This window comes from Suricata suricatta, chromosome 2, assembly GCF_006229205.1.
Source record: "Suricata suricatta isolate VVHF042 chromosome 2, meerkat_22Aug2017_6uvM2_HiC, whole genome shotgun sequence".
Classification (NCBI taxonomy): domain Eukaryota; kingdom Metazoa; phylum Chordata; class Mammalia; order Carnivora; family Herpestidae; genus Suricata; species Suricata suricatta.
Genome location: NC_043701.1, coordinates 99,647,935 through 99,656,251, shown reverse-complemented (window position 1 = coordinate 99,656,251; position 8,317 = coordinate 99,647,935). Strand labels below are relative to the sequence as shown.

Below are 8,317 nucleotides of genomic sequence, written 5' to 3'. Positions count from 1 at the left end.
GTTGCCTATTAGTTTTCTTGATTGTTTCCTTTGCCTTGCAGAAGCTTTTTATCTTGATGAGGTCCCAGTGGTGTTTTTGTCTTTGGAGATAATGCTAATGATACTGCCTCCCTAGAGGTCAGGGAAACATTAGGTTTAATTAGCAGGAGGCATACACTGTTTTATTTATTTACTTTAAATTTTTTTTTCTTATTTAAAATATTTAACATTCATTTTTGAGAGACAGAGAGAGACAATACATGAGCAAGGGAGAGGCAAAGAGAGAGAGGGGGAGACACAGGATTTGAAGCGGGTTCCAGGTTCTGAGCTGTCAGCACAGAGCCTGATGCGGGGCTCGAACCCATGAACAGTGAGATCTGAAGTCAGACGCTCACCATACTGAGCGACCCAGGTGCCCCTAAAAACTTTTTACTGTTTTAAGACAGACACCAGGTTTGATCCTCTTTGGCCAAAGGAATTTTTGTTGTTGTTGTTGTTAATAGCATTTGGGGTTTTTTTTTGAACTTTTTAAACATTTATTTATTTTTGAGAGACAGAGAGAGCATGAGCAGGAGAAGGGTAGAGAGAGGGAGATACAGGCACCAGGCTCTGAACTGTCAGCACAGAGCCCAACATAGGACTTAAACTCATGAACCATGAAATCATGACCTGAGCCAAAGTCAGACACCTACCTGAGCCACCAGGTGCCCCTATTTTTATTTTTTTAGTTTAGTTAATATACAGTACAATATTGGTATCAGAAGTAGAATTCAGTGATTCATCACTTGTATACAACACCCAGTGCTCATCACAAGTGCCCTCCTTTCTAAAAATCCTTGGTGATTCTTTTCTTTGTCTTTTCTTTCATCACAAACCAACGGACAGGGATGCACACTTACTACTGGCAAGAGAAAGATACCTAGCGTAAGCCACCATGTCTATTTGGGCCATATGTTAATATTTCATAAAAACAGCTGAACCACCCAGAGGGAGAAAAGGCTCTGACCAATGTACCCGTATGTGGATTATCAGACACCCACAATAAATGTTCCTAAGCATCCACATATATCTTTTAAATGTTCTCAGGGCACCTGGGTAGCTCAGTCAGTTAAGCATGTAACTCTTGGTTTTGACTCAGGCATGATTTCAAGGTTGGTGCGTTCGAGCCCCATGTTGGTTCAGTGATGTTTGTTTGGGTAAAGCCTGTTTGGCATTCTCTCTCTCCATCTCTTCTCTCTGCTCTCTCCTGTTCTGTCTTTCAAAATAAATAAACTTTTTTAAAAATTCTCCCATAAAGAGAGGCAGGAAAGACAGTTACACGGCAGGAAATTTCCTTGCCTTCAGTACATGTAGGACATTCTGGAATATAATTTTCAGAGGCATAAGCTACAGTTTAAGAAAACATCAACTGCTGTCGATCTTCCTGAAATGTAAGTTTTTGAAAACACTACAAGTGATGGAATGTTTCCACTTTCACGCATTTTCTCCACGACTCTCCGTGGAACACTAGCTATGTGGTATTCAGTTTGTGTCACGCGTGGCATCCTGCGGTTTAGGAGAAGCAGACACGGACTGACCGTTCCGTTTGGTGTGATCATTGCTGTAGGTCCAGCACATGCAAAGTACATGGCGAATGGTGAATGGAGAAACTCTTTCACCCGGACTCCAGGAAGGGATGGGAGGGAGTAATAGGAGCAGGTCTGAAAGGTGTGGCTCACCAGTCCAGGTGGAAGAGAAGGAGTCCAAGAGATGAAAGATTTTAAAAATCAGGTCCATGCAAATATATATATATATATGTGTGTGTGTATATATTTGTATGTATATATATATATATGTGTGTGTGTGTGTGTGTGTGTGTATAATAAATAGGTGCCTCAGTGGTTTCATTGGTTGAGGATCTGACTCTTGATTTTGGCTCAGGTCATGATCCCAGGATCATGGGACTGAGCCCCGTGTCATGCTCCACACTGAGCATGGAGCCTGCTTGGGATTCTCTTTCTCTATCTCTCTTCCTTTGCCCCTCTCCCCTACTCATGCACATGTATGCTATCTCTGGGGAAAATAATAAATAAGTAAATAAATAGCTTAGATTTTTATATTGATCCTTTTGCAGAACTTTAAATCCTTATTTTGATATAAGTTGGTTAAAGTAATTAAAACAAGAGCCCTAAAAATGGCGATGTTCCTCACCAGAATGGCTAAAATGAGAAAGCCTGACAACAGCAGATGATGGGGAGGACACACAGCGGCTAGAGCCGTGTCCTGACTTGGTGAACTTACATCTGTGCCTCCCCGCGGCCGAGCACCTCTGCCCTTGGAGACTCACCCAAGAGGGCCGACTGCACCTGTCCACCGAAAGACATTTACAAGAACACACATAACTGTTTTAGTCATAAGAGCTCAGAACTAGAAATAGCCCGTCAGGACAAGAACAGATTAACAAACTATGACAGGTTCATACAGCACAGAACCACTCAGACGTCAAAAGGAATGAACTCCTTGTTATAGGCAAGACATGGCTGAATCTCAAAAATATGATTTGGAGAAAAGAAGCCCTGAGCAAAAGAGTAGATACTGTATGACTTTGTGTATTTGAAGTTCGAGCTAATGGGGGGCATCAGGAAATTTTCTGGGGAAATAAAATTTCTGTTGGAGACTGGGATGGGAGCTACACAAGAATGTACATGTGGAAAATCTTTATCCAACCTGTAAGATTTCTATATTTTACTGTATATACAACTAAAACTTTTTAAAGATGAGTAAATGATAGTGGTGATAGTTACTTGGGTAATAATGGATAGGGGGTATCTTGAGGGTTGAGATTTTTTTTAATTTTTTTTAATGTTTTATTTATTTTTGATGCAGAGAGAGACAGAGCATGAGAGGGGGAGGGGCAGAGAGAGAAGGAGACACAGAACTGGAAGCAGGCTCCAGGCTCTGAGCTAGCTGTCAACACAGAGCCTGACGCGGGGCTCAAACCCACGAACGTGAGATCTGACCTGAGCCGAAGCCGGAGGCTTAACCGACTGAGCCACCCAGGCGCCCCGAGGGTTGAGATTTTCTTATCTGCCCGAGTGAGCTTCCCCGCTTTTGAAGAAAGAGCTAGGAAGCCATGACATTATCACGAGTAGATAACAGAAAATTTCCCCCATTAACCTGGGCTGGGAAAATGCACCGCACATAATGCATCATGATTACAATCGAGTCCTTCACAGGAGAAATATGTCTCTCTTCTGTCTCATTTGATACCGATCTTTGTGGGGGGTCCTAATTCAAGGAACTATCAAAAAACTGACTGATGAACAGGTGAATTCCGCAGAGCCCAGGCAAAACACCTGTGAACCCGCTCTGGGATAGGTGTCAGACTTTCTTCGAAGAAAACACTTTGGAGGATGAGTTGATAATAAAAAATGATGACATACACTAAAAAAATATAAAGCCATGGAAAACATACCATGGAGCCAACACATATACCCTAAGGATATAGAGATAATGGAGCATTCCAGCATGGCCCTCGGACAAGTGTATTAGAATAAATAAAGGGATTATAGTACCCTTTTAGAGGAAAATTTTACTAGTGAAAATAGGACCAACATCTGCTGTTGGTATCTTTTTAATTTTTTTTAATTCATTTATTTTGAGAGAGAGCACATGAAGGTGTGTGTGAGCAAGGGAGGGGCAGAGAGAAAGGGAGAGAGAAAATGCCAAACAGGCTCTGTATTATCAGCACAGAGCCTGATGTGGCACTCAGTCTCACAACCTGAGCTGAAATCAAGAGTCAGATGCTTGCTTAACTGACTGAGCCACCCAGGCACCCCACACTGTACATATTTTAAAGCGCAGAGTGGGGGTGCCTGGGTGGCTCAGTCAGTTAAGCTCCTCCAACTGTTGATCTCAGCTCAGGTCTTGATCTCAGGGTCATGAGTTCAAGCCCCGAACTGGGCTCTGCACTAAAAGTACAATGTACTTGAAAATGTGCTGACAACAGACAGTTTTGAACTAGAATTCAAAGGTCATCAAAGTCTCCCTCCAGAGTAAGGCCAGTGACATTTGCATGTCACACGATGGAAGAGAACTTATTCCCCTCCTAACCCCTCCTGTTATTGCTGAAAGACCTCGGGGAGGTGCATTGTAGCAAGAACAGCATTGTGCACGGAGGAAGGGAGCTCCCCCAGAATGTCCCAGAGAAAAAGATTTAAAATTGATCATTTTCAAAAGCCTGGAAGTGAGTATGTTGCAGTAGCAGTGGTTTCCTGAGTTAGCCCGTCACTGCCCAGAGAGGGCAGGGTGCCCGCCAGAACCCTGGAAGAGAAAGGCCCATAAGGCCAGCTCCCCAGACAGCCCCACTGCGTGCAGCCCTAAGTCCCAGGTGGCTTAGATGTCTGTGTGTGAAAAGTAAGTAAGTCATTGAATCTATAAGAATCTGTATCTCAAGGGGAATGAAAATCTTCTCAATCAAGATACAAAAAACTAAAATACAAAAAAAAAAAAAACAACAACCAAAATACCAGATGAGATTTTTCTGCCATAAAACACAATAAAGACCATGAAGGGAAGGAGTTGGTATCCAAATTGAGTTAAGCTATAAATGATAAAAAATAATTGAGGGACGCCTGGGTGGCTCAGTCAGTTAAGTGTCTGACTCTTGATTTTGGTGCAGGTCATGATCTCACAATTCGAGTTTGAGCCCTGCCTCAAGCTCTTTGCTAACGGTGTGAGCCCTGCTTGGGATTCTCCCTCTCTCTCTCTCTCTCTCTCTCTCTCTCTCTCTCTCTCTCTCTCTCCCTCTCTCTCTCTCTTTCTGCCCCTACCCCACTCATCTCAAAATAAATAAACTTTAAACAAATTTGTAAGTATTTGAGAAAGGAGCAGATACAGGAAATATTGATGAAAATCATGCTATGAAAAATTGTTCAAACTTGGTGCTTTTCACGGACTGCAAAGCAATATGGAAGGAAGCGAACTCTGGGGCCGCACTGTGAGGAAGGAGGGTGACGTCGAGTGGCGAGGGTGTGGGCAGAACGTGTTGCACGCGGCCGGTGTGAGCGTGAATGCGAAGGCTGCTCTGGAAACAAGTCTGGCAGTGTATTTTAAAACTCTAAATGTACACAGCAAGTTGGTTTGCCGCGATCATGCAGTTTTGATTCTGGGTAGAGAATCCCTAGCGGTTTCACACAGGCAGACTGGAACACGTGTGTTTGTTAAATCCTTGTTGTTAATAACAGGGAACGAATGGAAACCGGCTAACTAGTGGCTGTCAGCAGGACGCGGAAGTGAGTTGTGGCACACTCCTGTAATGTACCGCGATACAGCATTTGTGTTTCTTTAAACATTTGTTTATTTTTGACGGGGGAGAGGCAGAGTGAGGCGGGGACAGTGGATCTGAGGTGGGCTCTGTGCTGAAAGCAGAGAGACAGTGCAGGGTTTGAACTCACAGACTGTGAGATGGTGACCTGAGCTGAAGACGGACTGACTCAGATGACTGAGCCACGCAGGGGCTCCTGGCATTTGAATTTATGTCAACAGGGAGGGAAGGTCATAAGACACGAGAGCTAAGTAACAATATAATAAGCAAGATGCAGTAGTATTAGTATATTACAATAAGTTCGTTTAAAGGTAAAAAAAATAACCAAATGAACATCTGCATTGTTTCGATTGGGGTGTGTGTGTGTGTGTGTTTGTGTGTGTGTGCATGCATGCGCTTTAATGGAGCCACAGCACACACAGCAGAGATTGATGGAGGTTTGCTCTGGGGCAGGGGACAGAACGAAGCTGATCGAGGGCCCGCTGAGCCCCTCGCCCTGTGTGTCACAACCGAGGTTTGGAAACAGCAAACCACACACTTACCCGCATCCACACACATTCAGGTAAAACAGTTGGAAGCTCATGCTGCTGCTAGGTCTGCCTGGGGGCATGTGCACTCTCCATTCCTTCTTCTTTTCTGGAACTTACACCTTAGCTGTACAAATAGCAGAACACTGGGCCGCCCAGGGCCAGGCCACCTTCTTCCTTGGCCCCGTGGGGCCAGGAGTCTGTCAGTCATGAGTCTTCACCTCCTTTGCCCAACCATTTCCAACCACCACTGAAGATTCCTGCCTTCCACCTGCCCCTCCCTGTAGGAGGGGATTTTGTGGAATTCCAATTTCCCCCAGAGATCACTTTTAAGTGATGCAAAGGTTTAGTGGAAGTAGTTTTATCATAATGTCGTCGATCCAAATGGGCAAGATGAGTCTCAGACACAGGACTAGAAACTGTTTATGATAGTGTTTCTACACCACGAGCTTGTAACAGACACAAATAACAGGGGGGAATACAAGTGTTTGGATCTGATCCGTTCACAATGTGGGGGCCCCCTGTGCTGCGCTGGAGACGCACCTGGGGAGCGAGCATCCCCGATGCTGTGGCTTCCGGTTTGACATCACGTGAATGGGGATTCTCTTGGTGGAAGAGGTCATGGTCTGCAGGGAAAACACTCCCCTTTCTTTCCTAGCCGCATGGCCCGGGGTCAGCCGCTTCACCCCACTTTGCTCTTGAAAGGAGGCAATGGGAGGATCTCAGGGACTGTTTGAGAGTTGCATTATTTAATATATATTTAGTGCATAAGACGACTTCCAGAGGTAGTCAGTACACACAGAGGGTAGCTAGTTAGTACTGTTGGTGTTAGTAGAGCTCTGTGTCCCCCACTAGGCTCTATCCCCCCAGGATGACTCATGCCTGGTCTTTCCGCCACTGTATCCATGGCGTCTACACAACAGGCGACACATAGTGGTGCTTGGCCAGCAGTGGCTGAGTGAAGGGAATGAACAGAAGACGTCAGTGTTTCACTAACACACTCGTTCTGTACAGGGAGTGCAAGTCCTGTGATATTTCCAGAAAACAACTTGACAGTGGGTATTGGGCGTTAAAAAATGTTTAGAATTTGTGACCTGAGGGTTGTATTTAGAAGCTTATCCTAAAGAAATAATCTACTTTGTAGCTGTCTCAGGCATGTAAGTAATTGGTGAGGACCTCTACACAGTCACAACTGTGTGGTGGGACACTAAAATGTATCGTGCAAGGAAATTGGAAAATACAGAGAAATTTTTCACTTGAGGAGCAGTTATGGTTGGATCAGTAGAGAATACATATGTCTTCCATTTAAAAGACCAGGTTTCAGGGCGCCTGGGTGGCTCAGCTGGTTAAGCGTCCAAGATCAGCTCATGTGATCTTGCAGTTCGTGAGTTTGAACCCCATGTCAGGCTCTGTGCTGACAGCTCAGAGTCTGGGGGCTGCTTTGGATTCTGTGTCTCCCTCTCTCTTTCTGTCCCTCCCCTGTTGGTGCTCCCTTTCTCTCTCAAAAATATAAATGAACACTGAAAGACCAGATTTTGATTTTCTGTCTGCCACCTTGTGGTTGACGAGTTTGGGCGAGTCACAATATTACCTATGAGCCTCAGTTTCCACATCTATAAAGTGGGAAAATAGCATCTTGTCTAACAGAGTTCTAAAATTAACTGAATGTATGCGAAAATACTTTTAAGACCACAGACTCTTATCGAAGTATCCGATAATTCTTAGGGTGCATCTGGGGATACACTCTACATAATTCATATTGTGACCAAATACTGACTTGAAGAAACCATACGAGTGTAACCAAGAGCTGCTCCAGTGCAGGGTCAAGGGGAGACGTCGCCTTTTCATGAGCCTTGACATCTCATCCTATTTTAAGATCCCCTTCCTCCTGCCTTTTCTCTGACAGTCGGTATCTGTGCTCAATAGTCACCTGTCACGGCGGTTTTATTTGGCATGCAGAAACATGGCATAATTAGCTTGAAAAGGATTCTCTTAATTACAGTTGTAGAGTTGTTTTATTTGCTAAGCCTTCACGTCTGAAGAATTTGACACAACCTGCCAAGTCAACTTAAAACACATGGTGCTTTCGATGCGCTTATTTCCTGGGTCCTTTGCTCAATCCCTTTTGACAGGTTTAGAAGGTGTGCTTTTAACCACATTTCTTCCTTAGCGTGCTCGGACTTTGCAGGACTCTCTCCGTGGATGTCAGTTCCCTTCCAGAATCAGAGACGATGCCAGAAGAAACCGGGGGAAGGATGCTGCTGCTGGCATCCATCAGTGGTGGTGCGAAAGACAAATGAGAGAAGACGTGGGCAGACACATGACGCTTTCCTGGCCCAGAGCTGGTGCTCAGATATGTCCCCTGAGTCACTTGTTCATTAACTCATCTTTCTGCCCTCCTCCTTTGCCCAGATTCGCAGGTGGACAGATCCTGGTTTGTAATGGCTGTGATTTCTCTGTTCATGTGGGGGCTGGGAGGAGGTGGACACAGAGAGCTGGGAGCTGG

General features: G+C 44.7%; 1 protein-coding gene across 1 annotated transcript in view; it reads left to right on the top strand.

The window, feature by feature from the left end:
* The window catches only part of VWC2 (von Willebrand factor C domain containing 2), a 111,829-nt gene that overhangs the window by 79,034 nt on the left and 24,478 nt on the right, over positions 1–8,317 (top strand). The gene's annotated exons all lie outside the window — the stretch shown is intronic.